Source organism: Bidens hawaiensis, unplaced genomic scaffold (genome assembly GCF_021521415.1).
Source record: "Bidens hawaiensis isolate Kalapana, Puna unplaced genomic scaffold, B.hawaiensis_p1.1 tig00032417_1, whole genome shotgun sequence".
Classification (NCBI taxonomy): domain Eukaryota; kingdom Viridiplantae; phylum Streptophyta; class Magnoliopsida; order Asterales; family Asteraceae; genus Bidens; species Bidens hawaiensis.
In genome coordinates this window covers 71,067-94,374 of record NW_027505249.1, presented here as the reverse complement: position 1 = coordinate 94,374, position 23,308 = coordinate 71,067, and the positions used below count along the sequence as shown (strand labels likewise).

The 23,308-nt window shown below is 33.9% G+C and overlaps 2 pseudogenes across 1 annotated transcript; one reads left to right on the top strand and one right to left on the bottom strand.

The window, feature by feature from the left end:
* Nucleotides 1–381: 381 nt before the first annotated feature.
* LOC143611844 (kinesin-like protein KIN-5D) lies at nt 382–6,532 on the top strand (annotated as a pseudogene). The gene is made up of 21 exons (XR_013149841.1): nt 382–550; nt 628–707; nt 799–1,275; nt 1,467–1,564; nt 1,654–1,810; nt 1,903–1,972; nt 2,069–2,145; nt 2,241–2,294; nt 2,380–2,460; nt 2,552–2,669; nt 3,067–3,156; nt 3,255–3,430; nt 3,836–3,997; nt 4,094–4,201; nt 4,277–4,435; nt 4,507–4,633; nt 4,700–4,868; nt 4,976–5,089; nt 5,331–5,440; nt 5,541–5,692; nt 6,341–6,532. The product of XR_013149841.1 is annotated as a kinesin-like protein KIN-5D (transcript).
* Nucleotides 6,533–8,089: 1,557 nt separating this feature from the next.
* Nucleotides 8,090–11,815, bottom strand: LOC143611843 (putative disease resistance RPP13-like protein 1; annotated as a pseudogene).
* Between the last annotated feature and the right edge of the window lie 11,493 nt (nt 11,816–23,308).

The window sequence follows — 23,308 nt, the reverse complement described above, 5'->3', positions numbered from 1 at the left end:
AGTTAACGAGCTTGTGATTGAGTGGTGAGGAAGAGAGTTAGTGTTACATGTGACCCAGTTCGATTCCTACTTCCATCATTTAGTTTCGGCGGTCCCAGGTGATGATAGGAGACTAGATGAGCAGGTGACGTTCAATAGTTGGATCCTTGAACTAAACGACTTTTATCTCCCCACACTATCGTGCATTCGGCACGTGTTCACGGGCATTGGCCTTAGGTGAGGGTTTTCCCCGGATCGAAAGACGAGTGTATCTCAATGTGGTGAATTTAGCAGTAGCCCATTTGAAAGATTTGCCGTCCATTCAATAAATAACTAAATAAATATTAAAATGGGGATGTTCTTCATACACCACCCCCATGGTGACTGTCGTATAGACTACGCATGACTGACAAATGTACAGAGTGGACACAGAATACAACTTTTTGCAGCGTATACGGCCTCCGAATAGCTCTATACGAGTCGTATAGGTCTTCAAAAGCTCGTATAGAGCCTGATACACCACCCATCGTCCACAACTTTCAGTTATTGAAAAAAAGTGTTTATACGGCTCGTACAAGGCACTAGAAACAAAAAACGACAAATTCTGAAACAAACTGACACGTCTTAAGGCCTGTATAATTCGTATAGGCGAAAAGTGCACTATATTTGCATACGGGCAAACAGGAACTGGAAAAACATACACTATGGAAGGAGGAGGGCGAAAAAAGGTACACTTTTACCCAAAATTGAATGAAACCATGAACCCCTTGTGTTTTTTGTGATTTTTTTCTCCAGAAATTAACCGTCTTTTTTATTCAGAACGGGGAATTCCCAAGTGATGCAGGTGTGATTCCCAGGGCTGTTAGGCAAATATTTGACATATTAGAAGATCAAAATGCAGAATATAGTATGAAAGTTACATTTCTAGAGCTGTACAATGAGGAAATAACTGATCTTTTAGCTCCTGAAGAGGCTTCAAAGTTTCCCGAAGATAAGTCCAAGAAACCCATAGCATTAATGGAAGATGGAAAGGGTGGTGTGCTTGTTAGAGGCTTAGAAGAGGAGATAGTTTCTACTGCTGATGAAATATACAGAATATTGGAAAAAGGTTCTGCTAAAAGACGTACAGCAGAAACGCTTATGAACAAACAAAGTAGTCGTTCGCATTCTATATTTTCTATCACAATTCATATCAAGGAACGTACCCCAGAGGGTGAAGAGGTTATTAGATGTGGAAAGCTTAACCTTGTTGATCTTGCTGGTTCAGAAAATATTTCAAGGTCTGGTGCAAAAGAGGTATGAAAGTAGGCTGTAATTGTTTTGACCATGTTAAATCTCTTTGTTATTTCCACATTTCATATAAATATATTTAGCGGTGTGTTCAAAGGAGAACCACCAAATACTTGGGTGACCAATATATACACTATCCCTATTATAAATGGATAAAAAAACTTTATTAGAAATTTTCATGAAATCAATTGTTACAGGGTAGAGCTAGGGAAGCTGGTGAGATAAACAAAAGCTTGCTTACACTTGGCAGAGTCATAAACACGCTTGTTGAGCGTTCAGGACACATACCTTACAGGTATTATTAGTTATTTTTCTAATTGATTTATTATTAACACAAATCTGGATGAACCATCTAAATGCTTTATATTTTATTCTTAACAACAGGGATAGTAAATTAACAAGATTGCTGAGAGACTCATTGGGAGGGAAAACAAAGACATGCATAATTGCTACAATCTCCCCTTCAATCCATTCACTGGAAGAAACATTAAGTACTTTAGATTATGCTCATCGCGCAAAAAATATCAAGAACAAACCCGAGGTTAGTGCTGACTACATCAGTTTGTTTGTTAGTTGACAAGCTTCTGCCTATTCAGCATGTGATGACTGGACCTTTTGTTTTTGATGTTTTAGATCAATCAGAAGATGATGAAATCAGCAATGATGAAGGACTTGTATTCTGAAATTGAACGGCTTAAGCAAGGTTGTGAAATTACCTCATCACCAGTTGTTTCTTAAACTCTCACAGTAAGGTAGCCCATACTTAACAATCTGTATACTGTTACTGTTGGTTGACCAGAGGTATATGCTGCTAGAGAGAAAAATGGGATTTACATACCAAAAGACAGATATCTTCAGGAAGAAGAGGAGAAAAAAGTAATTTTCCATCAATTTGCATTTAGCCTGATTGAAATTATTATCTTTCTCTTTGTATTGAAAGTTTAGTGATTTTTTATAATGAAATTATTCAGGCAATGACTGAGAAGATAGAGCGCATGGAACTTGATAATGAATCTAGGGGAAAGGTATATATAAAAGATGTTAAATTTGCCACCTTTTCTATTTTATTTTTAGATTTTTTGTTAATATGGTTTTCTGTCTGTAAAAAAGCAAATGATGGAGCTACAGGAACTTTATAACTCTCAGCAGTTAATAACTGCAAATTTAACTGAGAAGCTTGAGAAGACAGAGGTGTGATATGCTTTTTCCTTTTAGAAAAGAAACTTGGTATGATGTTTTCATTTTTCTGACATTAAAGAATCATACTTTTATTTGCCTTCAGATAAAGCTCCAAGACACTGAACATTCATTATTTGATCTTGAAGAAAAGCATAGACAAGCAAATGTAATAATCAAACTTTATTCAATCCTTTTAACAATTGATAGCAATGTTTTGTCGTAAGTTAATTATTCAGGATAACAGGAGAGTAACAATATGACAATTTCGTCCCATATAAACTGGTCAACTAGGAAGGATCACAAAAATCAAACTGGTCCAAAGTTAATCATTTGACCCTATTTCTAAAAAGGTGGAAAGAAAGTATTTCGGGTCAACCTGACTCGTACTAAAAGATTACCATTTGACCCTGTATCCAAACTGGTCCAAAGTTAATCATTTGACCCTATTTCTAAAAAGGTGGAAAGAAAGTATTTTGGGTCAACCTGACCCATACTAAAAGATTGCCATTTGACCCTGTATCCAAATTGCATTACCCACCCATATTGCCACCTCTGCTGAGAATACGGATTGTGATAAAAGTCAAAGTTGTCTGATAACAATGGTATTTTTAATATTAACAGAAAAAGCACTTCTTGGTCGGGCATTTGACCTTCGTGGGGAGCTTGAGAATGCTGCATCAGATGTGTCTCGTCTGTTCACCAAAATTGGTACGAACCTTAAATTACAAAATTTATAATTTATAAATGTTCTTTCATGAATGGAGCAAAAATTGGCATTTATTTCTTTATCATGTTGACTTTAACAGAACGCAAAGACCAAATTGAAGATGAGAACAGAATTCTTGTCCAACAGTTTCAATCTCAGTTAACCAAACAACTTGACACTTTGCATAAAACTATCGCGGCTTCTGTAACACAACAAGAGCAACAGTTGAAAGGCATGGAGGAAGACATGCAATCCTTTGTATCCACCAAGACCGAGGTATATATTATTATTTTAGCCAGATAACAAAGTGAGTCAGGTTAACCCAAAACACCTTTTGCCTAAAACTTTCAGGTTTTTATTTAGGGTGTCAAATAGGATTACACATATTTTATTGAATTTCAGTAATAATTAAATGCTTTGAATAAAGGAATTAGGGTGTTTCTTACGTTTAAAAATTTAGTAAATATTTATGGTCTCAGATACAGTTACAAAAATTATATTATTTCAGTAATAATCTAAGTATTCAATTGCAATGTTTTAGAATATTTCAAGCAATAATGATACACTTTGGGCAACTTCCGTTCCACTTGACTAATTTAACCTCTCCTTTTAAACTCTTGTGTTTATTTTGCCTTTTTGACCCATTAATATGAATACATTGTGAATTTCTGGGGAGTGTAGGCAACCGAAGAACTTCGAGCTGCCCTAGAGAAACTAAAAACAATGTATGGTTCTGGAATTAAAGCTTTAGACGATATAGCTGATGAGCTTAACGGGAATTCACAGTCAACATTTGAACTTTTGAATTCTCAAGTCTCAAAAAACTCTTCTGCTCTTGGGGAGGTATGCATATAATACATATTAACTTTTATTCTCAAGTCTCAAAAGTTACAATGTTTACATTAATATGTCATAACTTAGCTTCTGTTTCATTTCCAGCTTTTCAAGGGTATTGCATCAGAAGCTGAAAAACTGCTTGGTGATCTTGAGAGCATTCTCTACAGTCAGGAAAATAAACTAACCGCATTTGCACAAAAACAACGAGCGGTTAGATATATGACAAGTTAAACATAATACTTTTTGGTACTTTTAGTAATGTCACCTTTTACATGTGATATGCAGGCACATTCTAGAGCTGTGGAAACTTCCAGAACAATATCTAAGACTACTATGAACTTTTTTGATACTTTAGATGTGCATGCAACAAAATTGATCAAAATTGTTGAAGAGGGTCAAACGGTCAATGACCAAAAACTGTTTGAACTTGAAAGAAAGTTTGAGGTAATAAAATCGTGTTTAACTTGTGGTTGTTCTAACATGATTTGGTCTTCTCATTCTATTTATTGTGTCAGGAATGTGCTGCAATTGAAGAAAAACAACTTCTGGAGAAAGTTGCAGAATTGTTTGCAGTTTCAAATGCTAGAAAGAAAGAACTGGTATGGCCAAAACCTACTGTCTCAAAGTTGCAGAATTGTTTGCGTTTTTTTTTTTTTTTGGCTGTTTAAAAGACTTTTACTTGTAAGTTATGCTAATCATATTAAACAGGTTAGAAAGCTAAAAGATTTGACCAAGAAATGGCTACAATGAAAGATTCAAGCTCCTGCATAAGGAATGACTGGATCAATTACACCAAAAAGGCTGAAAGCCACTATCTTGAAGACACTGCAGCTGTTGAAAGTGGAAAAATAGACCTCGATGAGGTTCTTCAAAATTGGTATGCATACTTTTTACTGTTTAGTTTTCTTTCAAAACATATGGAAATAATCACAGAATGGTTTTCTTTATTGATCAATATTGTTGACTTCTTATCAAATGTTACAGTTTGCAAAAGACGAAAATGGGGTCGCAGCAATGGAACAGTGCTCAGGAATCGTTGATCAGTTTAGAGAAGAGCAATGTTGCATCTGTGGATGAAGTTGGAAAATCTTTAACAAGGTACCTAAAAAGGAAATGGAATGGGTCAAACGAGTTAAACTAATCAACTTTTGCTGATGTGTATTCAAATGTGTTCAACGTTCTGTTGACGGGTTGACCCAACCCGTTTTGACCCTCACACAAGTTTCACTCCAAACTTATTTGACCCAATACTCAATCCGACCAATTTCCACTACTTGCGTGCACGTTTCGAGTTATGGATTTCACCAATAAAATTAACTGTTTTTATACCTTTTTTTAGGGGAGGTTTGGAAGCCAATCAAATCTTGCGTGCACGGTATTCAGCTGCCATGTCATCTGCACTTGACGACACGAGCGTTGCAAGCAAAAACTTACTTTCATCAATCGACCGTAAGCATTTCTTATATAACTTTGCATGTGAATTGAGTAGATTTCAATGTGTTTTTATAATTATGCTTTTACTAATTTATTGACAAAAAAACCATTGCAGATTCGTTACAACTGGACCATGATGCACGTGAAAATCTTGATTCTATCATTGTTCCATGTTGTGGAGAATTAAGGGAATTAAAGGGCGGACACTATCATAAGATCATAGAGATTTCAGAAAATGCTGGAAAAACGTTGTTAAATGACTACGTGGTTAGTTTTCTCATTTTACCTCAAAATCATATAGTAAAATTACTTTTTTGCGCATTCTACCTCCTATTCCAATCCCCTTAAACGACCTGACTCTTTTGTTCATGTTTATTAAGAAAGCCTATTGTAAATATTGGTTAGTTCATGTCTATTTGTTTAAGTATAAATATTACTAAAAGTCTAAAACTATTTAATGTAGAAAAAAACATGAATAGTAAACGAACTTAAAATAATGTTTGTTTGTTTGATCAATGAACAAACTTCCCGCCAAATGATTATTCAAAAACAAAAAATTACTTCGAGCACAATTTCCGACACGACCGAAAACATGACATAGATAATTAGGTTTTGGGTTGACATGTAACCAGTTCAATTAAACAAGTCAACCCGCTAACCTGCTTATGGCCCGTTTAACCCATTTTATACAACTTGTTTGACACATGCATTTAGATAAGTTGGTTAAACTATAGATGTTCATAACATGAGTGTGTGGGATAAGGTTGATGTTTTTAATACGAATTAAACTATGAACTGTTTTTGGGTTGAAGAATTCAACCTGATTGACAACTGCACGTATAAAACGGATATATTTAAAAGTACTCTAGCAATTTTTTTCTAATTTTGGGATGATATTATGTTGTGCTATAAAAGGTTGATGAACCTTCATGTTCAACACCGAAAAAGAGGGCATTCAATCTACCAAGCATGAGATCCATTGAAGAACTACAAACGCCATCGTTTGAAGAATTACTGAAACAATACTGGGATTCAAAAACTTCATTGAAGCCAAATGGAGATGTGAAGCATGTGGAGTCTAGACTGCCACTTGCAGCTATTAATTAAGAAACATAAAGATATGTACAAATCATCATTTTACTTCTAGATTCAAAGTTAGGATTTTGAATCTGGACTGTTTTTGTTTCATCTGTTTATTGTAAGAGTTTGTACTATGTAATGGTGTTGCTATGAGTATAACTAATTTAGTGCATCATAATTGGTTTGTTTTTACATTTACTGATTGGTGTTGATTATAAGAATTTGTACTGTGCAATATATAATATCGTTTAGAGTAATTAATATACTAATGCATCGTCTAAATGACTATCATGTAGCAAATTGAAGTTCATGAGGTTTGTTTTTAGTAATAATACTGAACTTAATTCTTAAGTTGTTAACGATAAAAAAATTGTGTTGAACTTTGTGTAACTTGTATGCATCCATAATTTGCTTTTGTTGAGACAGTCGCCAAACGTTTACAATTGATTGCGAAACCAACAATCACGAGATAAACTATAGTCGCAAGTCGCGATGGGTGTGATATAAATGACTTGGTGATTGTCTCGCAAAAGATATCGACTCATGTATTTTTTACAAAGAGAATAATACAATGTTCACAAATACTACAATACGTGTTGATGATATCGCTGTCCCCTCGAGAGACCGAAAAGCATTCAAAATTACTAAAAAAAGAAAAATGAAATTAGAGATGGTTCAACAAATATATGATTCAATAAGCATATCCAAGATTTGTTTTTTTTTATCCATCAATCAAACTAAACCTATTAAAACAGTTTAACATGAAAGGTGATCGTGCAATCGGATTCGTCTAGGAATATAGAGATGGTTTCAAAATAAATATTTTATAAATATAAAACACTCATTGGGGTTTTTTAGCCAATGCTGGCATAGACCCTCCCCTTTCTAGTTGCAAAGATCATGTTCAAATGAAGTTAAATGCTGTTCAGTAAACCAAAATGAATCATTACTCTTATAATCTCATATCAACGAAGTATAAATTCTTTCTACATGAGTATCATAGTTAAGTGTAATTGATGGATCAATGTATCTTGCTTCATATGTCGTACTTATGCCATATCAAAATGTCTAAGATTCACCGCCAAACAACTTCCCTAGCAATGCCTCTTTATCGTCTTCCATGTAACTGATTTGTTCAATAAAGTGCTTATAAGATCCGACCAGAACCTGCATAACCGCGTTCGTCAATCATGGGTATTTTCGGAATTATAATTTGACTATATGAGTCTTTAAACACTTGGTCTTATGGACTGTTCATAGACTTTTGGTTCCCATTAATTTGTCACGAATTTTCTATTTTAGTATTTGATTAACCTTCTTTTCATTGCAATCTGCTGCTATATAAGCATGCTTAAAAATGTTTAAAATGAAAAAAAAATGATTCTCTGTACAAAAAGCAGACTTAGATACATATTGCATTGTCTACAGTGAAGAATATATATCAATTTCATATATATTCTTACAGATAGTCATGAATTATAGAAATATATATATATATATATATGATGGAGTAATGGTAATTAGTAGTTTACATACCTGGCTTTATTATGAATCCCAAATAGAAGCTTTTATAAAGCTGATCGATCATTCCCAAGGCAAATCCAGGTCTGGGATTTGGGAGAGGGTGGGCCAGTACTTTCCTTTTCTACTTCTTCTACACTTTTTTCTTAATTCTCGGGAAGAACAATCTCCAACCCACAACCTTAAACTTGACAGTGAAGGCAGCAGTGTCTCTGGCAGATCTCTTAGCTTTGGGCAGCCCGAAATATGAAGATGTTGAAGGGAGGTGAGGTGTTGCAGGCCATCTGAGAGTGATTCCAACTCCTTAAACTCAGTGATATATAGACAAGTGAGAGATGAAGGAAGAAGGAAAGTGAAGTTGGCAAATGAAACCACTCCTGACTCATCACCATCTAAATCTAATTCAACAAGTGAGGTTGGGAAGGACTCATCCAGACTTTGCAATTGCTCATGAGGAAATGACTTCAGATTCTTGCACTTGCTAATCCTCAGTTGTCTCAAGCAAAGGCATGGAAGAAAACCATAACCATTATTTGGAATGGATTCTATCTTATCACAACCCCAAATTTCCAATGTGGTGAGATGAGCTAAGCATCCTTCGGGAAACAACCTCAGATTATCACAATATGAAATGGCAAGAGACTTCAAAGTGGATGGAAGGTCGTTCATTGTTGGGTAGGTCAACGATGTAAGTGAAGCACAACCCACTATTGTCAACTGCTCAATGCTATTGGGACCTTTGTAACTCTCCAACCTCGGGCAATCCTCGATTATCACTTCTATAAAAGATTCTATGTTAATCACCAGGTCCGCCTCTTTCTCTCCCAATGATACCAAGTTTTCACACTCAGTTAACTCCAACCTCTTTAAATTCACAAGAATTGCATATGCCGCTGCCTCTGATTCCCACAAATTAACGAGTTCATCACACTTGGAAATTTCTAAATCTTCAACTGCCTTAAGATGCTCTAAAACTTTTCCATGGAGCTGAGTAAGTCCTTTAATATTATTCATTGTCAATCTAACAATTGAAGAAGATACACCGACCATACTTCTTAACACCGCTAAAGAACATCCTTCTACATGTAAAACTTGAAGTGATGGTATTAACTCCATTGCCGTTACATCTAGCTTTGGGCAATTAATTATAGACATCTTACGAAGACAAGGAAACAATCCATCTTTGTCACCACCACTAGTTGACCATTCCTCCCAGCTCTTCATATCTTCAAATTCCAAAACTTCAAGTGATGGAAATGCAACACCATGCCAAGAATTAGAAGGTCCAAGTAACTCAGAACCCAGACTCTTTATCCCATCCATGCTTTTAACAACCAACTTTTGAAGTGAAGGTAGATGTCCAAGTGTTGGTAAACATGTACATCTTCTACAACCACGTAATGCTAGCCGGGTTAAACAATCAAATGAAGAATCCCCTACCCAACTAGGAAATTTTGTTCCCATATAGTACGCAATCTCGAGGCTTGTCAGCTTCTCGAAAGGTCTTAACCCTTCAAGCACTTCATATTCAGTCTTTTCATTCCGAGAATCATCAAAGACATCACTCCATTCCATTTGCAAATCACAAATTCCCTTCTTTAGTTGTAAGTTCGCCTCCTTTGCGTGTAACACATCTTTCACGTTGTGCAGCCCTTCAATGGAAAGCAGGCCCCGAAGATGCACTAGGTCCTTCAGGTCGGATAATCTGAACTCACCAGATCCTCCAATAATGACTCTGGATAGAGTTTGTAGACCCGTCAACCTACCAAGTCCCGATGGCATCGTTTTTAATGATGAAGTATTAGCAATGTCGAGATGTCGTAGGTTAATTTACTTCAAAGTACTATTTGGCAAGGTAGATAAACTATCACAACCTGACAATAACAAGCTTTGTAGATTAACAAGGTCACCGACTTGTTCGGGTAAACATTTGATCGGAGTGTTTGAAAGATTGAGGTACCGCATATGCTTAAGATTACCAATGGAATGTGGTACCTCTGTAATATTATAATAAGCTAAGCTCAACACTCTTAGGAATTTCATTTGAGGAAGTAGTTCTGTAAGAACCTTGTTTGATACATAAAATCTCTCCCCGTGATATAACTGATTATCCGACGTGGCTAAAAATGTTCTCAAGCGTCTAGCTCTCTGTAGTGCCTTGAACTTTTTGTGTGCTCCATAGTACTCACGAATAAATGAAAGGTGGTGGAATTTCTGACCAATAGCTCCATCCTGATCATTAGCATCCAACATAAAAAAAAATTCACCAGCAACAGTTCTAGCCAAGTCATTTATTAGGTCATGCATTGAATATCGTGATTTATTGTTGGTTGCATACTGAAAAAATGACCTCGACACTAGCTCTTCAAAACACTCCCCTCCAAAACTCTCCATTAATCTGTCTGGTTGATGCAAAAATCCTTCTGCCATCCATAACAGGATGAGTTCATTTTTGTCGAACATATAATCCTTCGGGAATAAGCAACAATACACAAACATTTGTTTCAAATGTTGGGGGAGATCATAGTAACTAAGCATAAGAGCCGGAAGAATCTCACGTTTACTATCTAAATTCCATATCTCATTATTCAGGAGGTCCTCCCATTCCTCATAACTTGATCTTGTTCTAAAGACCCTCCCAAGTGTTCTCAGAGCCAAAGGCAACCTACCACATTTTTTGAAGATATCTTCACCATGCAATTTAAGTGCCTTATTCACATCAAAGTTTTGCTTACCCGATGCATGCTGAGCAAATAACGACAGAGCTTCTTCATCTGACAAAAACTCGAGAGGGTATGTTTGAACAGAGTCCATAACAGATGCTACCATGGTCTTTCGTGTTGTCACAAGGATTTTACTTCCAGGAGCCCCATCAGTAAAAGGGCGCTGGAGGAGTTCCCAATCGCTAAAGTTTTCATTCCATACATCGTCTAGAACAAGCAGGAACCTTTTCTTTGAGAGTTTTTCTTTAAGGGCCTCCTGAAGAAGATTTAGATCAACAGAATCTTGATCCCCTCCCCCTACAGCTTGACTAATGGCCTTGGTAATGTTTAATACATCAAACTTATCCGAAACACAAACCCATACTCTGAGTTTAAAATATTTCTTCACTTTCTCATCGTTATACAAAAGTTGGGCAAGAGTGGTTTTGCCAATCCCACCCATACCGACTATTGACACGACGTCAACATTTTGAGCCTGGCTACTTGAAGAGTCGCCATCTAACAACTTCCCTAACAATGCCTCTTTATCACCTTCTCGCCCTATAATTTTAGATTCAACAAGTGAAGTTTCGTTCATCCGTCTACTAGTTACTCTTTTTGAACTTTCAACATTATGACTCAAACCCAAAAGATTTGTCTCCTCAACTAGAGCACGCAATTTGGTCGTAATCTCATCTAGCTTAGAACTCATCTTATGACCATACTTAAGAGCCTGAAATTTTGTTGGAATGAAATTTAATACCTTACTCGTCTTGTTGCTAGTGCCGGCATCAGATTCTTGATTCAACTTCTGACGCATAGCTTCGGTGGCCAGATCATCGAGTACATCATCTATTTCATAAGCCAAGTGTTGGAGTCTGTCTAGCCACAACTGAATAGGTTTTTGTTGTATGTGCTTCTGACCTGCATCGACCAGCACAGCTTGGATCTGGGTCAAGGTGCTACTCCATTTGTCGAGCTCGGAATAGATTCCTACGGACCGAGCCAGCTTGATCAAGTCACCAGAGTTCAGCTTCTCGAACAACACGGTGATGAATGCTCCAATAAAGAGTTCAGCAATAGCCATTGGAAAGATAGTTTGGTGTGAAAAATGAATATGGTTTGGTATGAAAAATGAAGATGAAGTCAAGGGATAAAGAGATTGAATTTGTGTGGATGATTATGAGAGTGGACTTCAGGTCTACGTTTAAAGTCTCCTCTCCATGTGCACTTGTCTTTTACAATAATATTTATCACAATAACAAAAAATAATTAAAAGTTGTAGGTCCCGAAACCGGATCCGACAACGAACGGCTTTGTTCTTGATAAACGCTCAAGACGGGTGCGGTAAATCAAACGATCGAACAAATATATAAAGATAATATAAATGAACGATCTCGTTATCGGTTGAAAGATTTAATATATTAAACACGAACCGACCCACCCAAGGTGAGCTCCCCTTGGGTGGATGATTTACACCATACAAAACACACACTAAAACTAGCAACATAAGGCTCTATTTATAGCCAAACAACTAACATTCTAGAAGCTTTTCAGTTAAACTTAAACGCGTGTCGAAGTCTCGTCTCGTGTCCGGATTTCACGCCCGCTTTATTTTCTTGACCATAAATATATAACGGGTTTCATACTTTGATATCGCAAGTCACATCTTTGGCCTTACAAAAGTGTCATATAAAATTGCATAGTATAAATTATTTCCATGTTTAGAAAGAGAATTGATCCGAGATATATATGTTGGCCATTCTGTCTTCTAAATGGTCAGAGTTTTGATGTTCGGGTCCAACTTTAATCGGTTGTGGTTAGTTTGGATTAGTGCAATCGGGTATTCATTAGCTTCAGGACGGATTGGCAATCAGTTGCGATTCAAAACAACATACCTAGTCACTTTTAATAATAATTTTTTCAATCTTGGTATAATTTTTACACGGTATCAAGAAACCGCATCTGAATCAAACAAATTATAGTAAAGATATATCCTTTTTTATAACTATTTTGGCATCTAGGTATCTAGCCGCAACCATAAAATTCCTTAATCAATGAGAGAATTATACTAAAGAACCAGCGTTTTTAATAATTAACAATGTCACTATACTTTTCGTGTTTTCATTGATAGTAGCAGGATTATATTAGCTATATGGGTTTTAAACGGTTGTATGAAAAACGAAGATGAAGCAAAAGGATTAAGAGATTGAATTTGTGTGGATGATCATGAGAGTAGACTTCAGCTCTACCTTAAATTAGTCACCATAACGGATAAGACTTCGTGTGCATTTGTCTCTGTAATAATTCGCTTTGTGAAAATTTATCTCACATGAAGCATTTAGTAATTTTGAAAAAAATGAAAAGTTAATTGTTTTTGGTTCTGTATGGTTAGTTTTTACTATAACTTTAATGTTAATTCAATTTGTTTCAATTTTATATATATAAAAAACAATCAACGTACTTTTTATATTATATAACTGATTCATATAATTGCTACATGTTTAATCCATATAATTGCCACGTGTTTAATTCAAAGAGACAAATATACAATTATAAATCTTTATATAATATAATAATATTATTATAACATATATAATTCATATAATAAGATGAAATAAGGATGAAAAATAGATTTCTAAACCTGTCTTGTGGGTTTAGAGTATCCTATAACCCAGCCTAAAAACTTAGACCTAGCTAGTTTTGTATCTTAAATATGCGATTAAGCTTCTATGTAGTGTTGGATCTACTGGATCTCCGATAGTTACTAGATCGTCACAGATCCTCGAGGGATCACCAACAAAATTTTAATTTAAAACGGATTTTGATAAAATCCTTCGGTGATCCATCAAAAAATTTCCGATGGTACTTTTTGACGATGTTTGATCCGTTTGTGAAAATCTAGTTTTCTTCTAGTGTATGTTATAAGCCCATTAATCCCAACCAAATTGATCTTTAAGCTCATTACCCTCTAATCCAATAACCCTAAGCACCACCATTCTGTTTCTAGAAAAAACTCCTCCCTTCTTGATTTTCAAACAGGGAAGAAAAGACCATATTAAGGAGTCCGGCGATTTCAAGCTCCAACAGCCGAGGTCTTCAACGTCTTCCCTTCCGGTTCCAGGTCACCAAAATAACCCTCTAAAGCCATAGAAATAATGCTCTAGCTTATTGATTTTCTTGCCTAAATTTTGTTTGATAGTCGAATGTCTTGATTTTAGTTTATTTGATTTACTGATTGCTAATTGCTTCATGTTTAATCTATAGATTATTTTAAATGTTGAATGTTAGTCCCTTGTTAAGTTGTTGAATGTCACTGATTATTTTATTTTTTGTTTAGTGTTTCATGTTTAGTATTTCTTGAAACTTGAAGTGTGAGATGTTTTGTTTAGTCTTCTAGTTTTTGTTTTACTTGAATATTTAGATTTGTTATTTTGATAAAAACTTTCTTGGATTGTTTGATTGCTTTATGTTTAATGAAATTAATCTATTACTTGGGATCATTTAGAGTTTGATTTTTCTACTTTAGACTAAACTTGTCACTTGTAGGTTTCATATAAAATTGATTTTTTAAGGTTCTTGGGTTGGGTTATTGGTGCTTCATAATTCACAAATGGAAAAGTAATTTGGCAATTGGGTGATCTAAAATCTCAAGTTCAAACAATATTACATACCTTGTTATCTAAATTAAAAATCTTATTATATATTGGATTTACTTATTGGTTTAATTCAAAGGTAGGCGAATTCTTAGACGAATAGTATTTTAAATCCCGTAACATATTAAGAGTTAATTGATATTTTATTAGTTAGTAATTAAACATTAACTTGTTAAGTTTAGCCAATATGAACATATTGAACAAATGAACTTAGGAACCAAATAAAAAACTGACTAGATTTACGAATAGAAAAAAAAATCTTTGTAATCCGACTCAATGTGATAAAATGTAAATAACCCAGGTCCTACAATAAATCCCTCTAGCCATACGTTCTAACATTGAAAATTTACGAAACTAATGAATCAAAATTTATAATTTGGTCACCGTATATATCACTATTCTAAATTTATATTCAAATATAGGGAAACTTCTAAATTAATATTTTAAGATAAAATAAATTAACCATGAAATTTATTTGACATATTAACCTGCTCTACAAGTTTCCTATTTTTAAACCTAATTAATTATGACAAGTGGAACATATAATTTATATGAATGATATAACTATTATTCATTTCTTCAATGTTTTTTTTTTAATAGCGTTTGGATCCCCCGCCAATATCTGAGTGAGCCTTCCTGAGAGGGGGATATCAACCGTCCATACTGATTTTGACGCTCCAGGCCTGACCCACTCAAGAACACCACCATCAAGGAGGAAGCTCACACCATTGTGAGAAAACCCCCTTGAGTCAGGTTTCGAACATAAAACCTCTAGAATCCCAAGCCTTAACTATCACCCCCATGCCATTGAGCCAAAAGGCCAATGGCATTTATTTCTTTAACAAAAAGAAAAATATTCTGTGCATTGTGGTGTCACCATTGGTGGTTGTTATGCTGTCTGAAAACGAAAATGCTGCAATGGCCCCTAACTTTGGGTTCCCACTTGTTGCAATTGGAGACATGGAGTTGGAAGTTTCCACATCTTTACTTTTTCCTTTTATTATATTAAAAAGGTTAAACAACCCTATATGTGAATCTATTTTAGCCCCTAAAATGTCTAAAAGTTTTAGTTTAGCCTCACTAGTTTTAAGTCACATACTTCAGCCACAATATAATTTTGAGGTTTTGTGTAAAAAGGACAATGTTTTCATAACCTGAGTGATCCTTGAACCGACTGTTATAACAATCTACTGGTCAGACAGTTTCTAATGTTAAGATCATATTCAACGCAAGAGTCTCATGGACCTCCCATGTCAACGCTGTCGGGCCATTGCCCTCATGAACTTCAGTTGCACGGTTTGTGGCGTCTCCCGCTTTGTTCCACATCTTCATTTTCCCTCTCTCCACTCCTCATTGGTGTTCATGTGTCACACCCCGTTAAACGATTTGTGGAAGCGTAAAACGGAAATGCAACAGATACAACTGGTATCAAATACATTGTTCATAAAGTAACATTACTAACTAATTTACAATATATTACATCGTTCTAATCTCTTTTACAAACTAGGTGATACAATCACCTAGTTTGTATGGTGGAGTGAAGTTGTTTGTAGTGAAGTTGTTTGTAGAAGACGATTGTGGTGGAGTGAAGTTGTTTGTAGAAGACGATTGTGACATCGTTCTAATCTCTTTTACAAACTAGGTGATACAATCAAACCGGTTCTTCAATTACTTTACTTCTAACTCAGATGCCCATGACATCAATCACCAATCAGACGCGTAACGCACAGGAAATTGCTTCTCATATCTGATTACCTGAAAAGCATGTTAAAACAGGTCAACTACGAATAGTTGGTGAGTTTCATAAGTTTAACGAAATCAGTTCTGCGCACCACACAGTCATAGTTTGTATGTACGCGTGTATGTAAAAATATGTATTTACGTTTGTATAAATATGTACAGCCATATCCTTGTGTGTGCATATGCACACATGTAAGTTTATAATATAAATTCGAAATTTCGGTAAAATCGTGATTGTTTGTTCGTACTACCTGTTTCCAATTTCCGTGTTTAACCAACCACTGTGGACCCCCTTCCTCCCACAACGGTTCCACATAAACTCAACCACTGTGGCCCCCCTTCCGCCCACAACGGTTCCGCGTTAACATCAACCACTGTGGTCCCCCTTCCACCCACAATGATTCTCATACATTATATATGTGTAAAACTTTATGCATTAAAATGTGTAAAACTTTTAAAATCAAGGGTCTTAATTAGCCCTTGTCTCATACATTATATATAAGATCAGGATCATGTGAGAACTTTTTGGGAATTGAGAACTATGAGAACCATTTTAGAGCACAAAAAAAACCCAAAAATAAAAAAAATCATAAAACAAAAAAAAAACAGAGAAATAAAAATAGTAAAAAAACCAAAGTTCTTATTTATCATCCTGGTTTCTAAAAAAAAACGTAAAAAAAAATTATCGGTTTAGCTAAATTATACATATATGTATAATATGTATATATATGTACACACATGTTTTTTCCTATACACATATGTATAATTTAAGGTAAATGATAATGTACATATGTGTACATTACGTAACTAGAGATTAAATAAAAGTATACATATGTGTATATGTATAATATGAATAAAATATAAGAATTTTGGTTTTTTTATATACATGTTTTTTTTCTATACACATATGTATGTTTTTTTTAATGAAACCGGAATGAAATATAAGAATTTTGTTTTTTTACTTTTTTAAAATTTTTGTTTTTTTTTTGTTTTATAATTTTTAAATATTTTTTTTGAATTTTTTTAGTGGTCCAAAATGGTTCTCAAAATTCTCAATTTGCCAATGATTCTCTTAAGATTTTTACCCTATATATATATATATATATATATATATATTCTTTATATTTTTTTACGTCCATAGGACTACAACCCTAACTATTTGAAAAAGACTTATCGAATTATTTGATACCACTAGACAAGATGACCCTTTGGTTTTTGGGTATCCAAATTTGAAATTTGTGTTTTAAGCCATACTTCAAAAGGTTCGAAGCATAATTAACAAAGTAAAAATCTCTAACCAATAATGTTTTTATGATGTGATATACAAAATTAATGGGTCGTGTATCACATACACCTTTTATTCGCATGCTTAAATTCCAATCATATGTGAAGGGATTATGATATATAAATAAACTAGTTTTAGAGAACGTGTCACACACGTGATAATTCAAATTATAAAATCATAAATAAAACAAATAATTACATAACGTATATGAAAAAAATGTATTACATCTGTGCTTGTATCTATACAATGTGTATATAAATTGATTTTATTTATATCACAAAATGATTTTTTTAAATGAAATTAATAAAAAAAATACACGTGCAAAATCGTACCCGAGAATGCTTCTTTCTATTGAAAAATTCATTCTCTTTGTCATATATGTATATTTGAAATAATTTTGTTTGTGAACCAATTTTGAAAATAAAATTTTCATACAGTAGTAGTTCTAACCACTCAGCCTAAATACAAAAGAGGCGTTACCTTTATTGATATATTTATCAATTTACCACCTATCAAAGGAAAATATGATATTAAATTGTAGCAATAGATGTTTTTCAAGAACTATGTTTTTCTAAGCTACACCATAAAAAAGATTTTGATAAGTTTTAGAGGGCTTCTTGATTTTTTTCATAATGACAACACAAAAAATAACATGTTAACCCATTTAATTTTGTGAATATTTTGTTTCATTTGAGCATAGTTTTGCATGACATGCTTCCCATATAACGTTCTGATCACCATTGAAAGAAAAATTAATGTTAACATAAATATTTCAAATTTGATAAAAGTTAGAAGCATTAATAGGCATGGGAATGGCAAGTCTAAAGTGTTCGCAATATTTTCTTAAATTTTAATAGTTGAGGGAAAAATAGTCAACTTGCCAAATCCCGAACCTTTTGATTATTTCAAAAAATGCCCTTAAAAATAAACTTGAAACTCGAATCATGTTTAAAATTCTAACTATCATACTTTTGACATTTTAAAGTTAACACTTTGAACCCATAACAAATTTGACGATAAATCTATTTTGCATTCTCAAACTTTTAAAAATACTCAAAATTTTCATTTTTGACCTGTAACAAATTTTGACCTAAATGTAGTTAACTTGTACCAAACAATCTATTTACCAACTTTTGACCCATACAATCAAATTTAACTTTCACAAAAAACCCGAAACAATTTTCATTTGAGAAAGATGATTTGTTGTTGCTTTTTTGGAATTCACCAAGGACAATTTTCATAACGTATGCAAGTGTATACACACGTGCTCAAGTTCGTAACTTTTTAAAACTTTTAAAATTAGAAAAATACCAAGTTTTAAAGAACATACACATTGTAGGGACAGTTCAATCTCAAAAATTAATTAGAAAAGTATATATTAGTAAGGTAGCTTGACCATTAAATGCCCAAAATTTAATGAGTATGCTACGGAATTTGCCTCGTTCACAAGGCATTTATGCATATTTATTACGCTTCATATTCATGGATATTTGACCAAACAATCATAATCGTTGAATAAATCATTATTCAGTTACAAATTTTATGAGCTACAAGACTGATTTGAAATAATTTGACTAAGCAAATAATCTAAATTGTTTAATTTGATTGGATGATTATCCTATTCTAAAGGATATGATGATGTGTTGCTATGATATTTATGATGGTTCATTATATATTTGACCATAGTATGTAATACAGTTCTAGATTGTACAAGACAGTACACGTAGAGTTTTCTACATTAGTAAGGTTGGTTCAATTTATCCAGGGTGTAAACGAATCAAACTGAATAATACGTTAATCATGTTTGTTTTGTCGGATAAATGGACTGTTCATTCGTTAAGGATTTAAGCTTGTTCTCTTTCGCTCGTTAATATTGTAAAAGGAGGCAATAAAACACTAGCGGAGGGAAAGTGAAGGGATATGTAACGAAGTAGCATACGGTTGAAATGGGATTTAGGGTTTTAACCTTGAAAATGTTAATATATTATGGATTTTGGGTAAAAAAAACAAATAAGTAAAAATAGTATTAGTAAATATTTTATAAAAAACCTAACTGGGACATAAACGAATGCAACCGAACGGATATTAATAAACACGTTACCAAATGTTCACCAACACTATTGAACGAATATGACCTCTGTTCGTGTTTTTTCGTTAAGCTTACCGAGCGAAATTCTTTGTTCATGTTCGCTCATTAACAAAAAGGCCAAATGTAAACGAATTTCCCATCGAAAAGTTCACGAGCAGTTCCTCAGATGTTCGGCTCACCTGCAACCCTAACCGTATCAAGCGAATAATTGTACCCCTACAATTCCTCCGCTATGTCACTTCATCCACTTTTGAAATAGTCAATGAGAATTTAATGATAAGCTCAATAATTTCATTTGTGATGATAGGAGATATCATACTATATTATTATACGTATCATTTTAATTTTAATAATAGCTATATTATAAGAACAATTATAATCATAGTTAATGCTATGAAGATGTGTATCTGTATTCTTGAAGCCTAAAACATCTCATATAGAAATTCAAATTTTCCATGGTCCAGGATATCTACAGTTTACGATTTCATTCAGCTTTTAATTTCTATGGAGAAGATTAAGGTTGTTCACAAGTCGAGCCCGAGTCGAGCCAGGGTGCTTTTGAGCTCGGGCTCGAAATTAAACGAGGCAACATAGCTAGGCTCTTGCTCGATTTTGAAGTTAAACGAACTTAACAACCCAACGAGTCGCGCCATGACTCGAGCTGAGCCTGGGTCAATTTTGGCTCGGTAAATCAGCTCAAGATGTTTCATATCAACTTTTTATAGCTAGTTTTAATCGAGCTTTTATCGAGCGAGCCATGAGCCCGAGCTTCGAGCCTCGAGCTTTTTGAACAGCCTTTCAAAAGATCACGGTGTAGTTGATCCTTAATACAACGATTGTTAATTTCCCCTATACGAAGTGATGTTTATGACTTTCATCATTAATATTTTTTCGGTCTGTTATCAACCAGTAGACGTAGACTCGTGCTTTGCTGGGGGAGTGCTGATGAAATGAGATATCTGTATTGTCATGTTTAGAATAAAATTCATAGTAATTTGAAAAAGGTTTACGTGGTTTGGCAAGTCGACTGTGAATAAACCCATGCTCTGCGATTTCGTTATAATAAAGATAATATTGTACATCTTAGTTTTAAATCTTACAATATACTTTTTTAGAACGACAACTTACACATTCTTTAACTTTACTTTTTTAGAACGACTTAAACCTACAGTCCTGCACTACTTGGAAAGACAAAATATCATCGAACTCTTTGATGCCTAGACAAAACGCCCTTTGGTAATTATATAATACAAGTTAAAAGTTAAAACTTAAAAGAACATACGCGTTACAGCAGCTCGAACTTGATTCACGAAGGAACTCTAATGCCTACGCTAGTTACCTCGCCGAGTACTCGAAAAGATTCGAACCTGATTTCTTTAGATGCTTTAAGCCGGTGTGTTGTGGCATGGACATAGTGGTAACTCGACCAGTATCGTTTCGATACTAAAAAGGTTAAATGACCAATGTTGAAAGCCGTGTCTAAACTGTAAATGCATGACATTGTTTCCTTTTAATATATATATGTAATATGCTTCACGATGTTACACTAGTATCAATGTCAGTTTAGAAGAATCAAACATTCAAACCCATTTAATCTTCTTAATGACATTTAAATATTTAATAACCAAGATTTTTAGCTTTTTATTGAAAATAAAAATTGTTACGAGAATTTTACATGAAAAAATAGAATGCATGTTGGTCTTTTATGAGTAAAAGTTTGTTAATAGACTTTAAAAAAAAATAAAAAATATGTTGGTTTTATATTTACAAAAAGATGAGAGACTTCAACGAAAACCATAAAATATGTTAATTTTTATTGTATTTGACCTATTAAAATCAATATATTTGAGTGTAAATTTAGAAAGAGGTCGAAATGAGCAACGTGAGACCCCTCAATAGCGGTGAGCTGTGTTCCCTCTTGAAATAAGATGTCTCAATCATTGGCGTTTATATTTTCTGGATTTATGGATAAGTAAACAAAAAACAACTTTAATATAAATTTTAGTAGAAGACACAATCTAACATGTATATCGTAAAAATTACTCCATCATATTAGATATTTTTTAATCTATGATTAAATAGATAAAAGAAAAAAAATTAACTAGTACACTGTAACTTAACTTAAGAACAAAATATATGAAACTTTACCATATTGAGGAGATACACAGTTCAAGTTCACGTGTGAATTGAATTTCATTAGTATAATGTAATGTTTCATTGATGAAACACGATGAAAATGCCGGTTTTATACGATAGCAGTTTTAGGGATATTAAAACTTAATGGGACGTTTCATATAAGAAATATTTTCACGCAAATGAAAGTGGATACTCGAGCATAACATGATGTTAATTTTGACCCTACATAACTAATTTGTATTAGGTTGTGAGGTATGGTCGTTGATTCACCGCCAAGGGCTGTCACAAGGCGAAGGGACCAATGGTGAAGCTTAGTGGGGCCCGGGTTGGGCCCTTTTTTTTGCGCAGTATTGTAAATTTACTCATTTTCAATTGAAAACTAAGCCCCCCCCCCCCTCTCGTTTTATGTTTTTCTTTAAAAGAAAAACATTTTGAGCATCTGGTATCAGAGCCTTGTGCTCAGCTTTTTAAAAATTAATGTTAGAGCCTTGTGCTCAGCTATAATTAAACACTAAGCCTAAAATGGAAAATAAAAATTTTCTAATTGAAGATGACTCTGAAGAATCATACAAACAAAATACTGAAGTTATCAACTTTAGTGAAATTGAAAGAGGTTTTCAGTCAGATTACATGATTAATTTTGACCAATTAACAAAAATAAGCAAGCTTAAGTTCAAGCTTGATAATAGACAGGTTTTTAATCAACCTAATAGTTTGCAAAGCCTAGTTTCAAACGCTTTTTCAAGAAAAAATAAAATCCTTTACTGCTTTAATACTGAAGAATTTTCAGTAGACATAAAGGATACATCGGGAAAAGTATTTTTGCCACTCTTGACTAAAGGAGATATAGCAAAAAGACTTTTGACAATTAAACCCGAATTAAGAAAATCAATGAACATGGTGCATATAGGAGCGGTAAAAATCTTACTAAAAGCACAGTTTAGAGATGGAATTAATTTTCCTATAAAAATGGCTGTTGTTGATAATAGAATCATTAACAGACAAGATGCTCTCTTAGGGGCAATTCAAGGAAATTTAGCTTATGGTAAATTTATGTTTACCGTATACCCTAAATTTGCTTTACATCGAGATTCAAGAGATTTCGACAAAACTCTTAGTTTCATACATCAGTGCGAAAGAACTGATCTAATGGAACCAGGAAATAAAGTATTTACGATTAATTATCTAATATCGTATGCTATTACCAACAGTACTCATTCAATAGAGTATAAAGAAAAAGATAGTATAACAATCGAAGATATATTCTCATATATAGGAACAGTAGAAGAAAGTAAATTCACTGAACCTTCACAACTTCTAAGAAAATTGGGCAATAAACATAGCTCGAGATAAACAAATTTTAGAGTCTAGACCTAGACACAGTTTTTCTGGACACACTCTTAGAACTAGAGAACCAACTTCCACCTCTACAGAAATACAATTAATACGATCTATGTTAGAAAGAATAGATAAGTATGGAGAAATTTTTAAAGAGGTTATAGGAATATAATGCCTTTAACGCCAATCATAGAAGCAGTTAAAGCTCTAGATGATGCAATTAACTTTGAAAAAAGTGAAATTCTGATATACGAAGGCCAAATAAACCAAACTAGATATAACTTTATGTTATAGGATAACATAAAAGCTCAGAATATAAGATTCTTCAAACAAGAA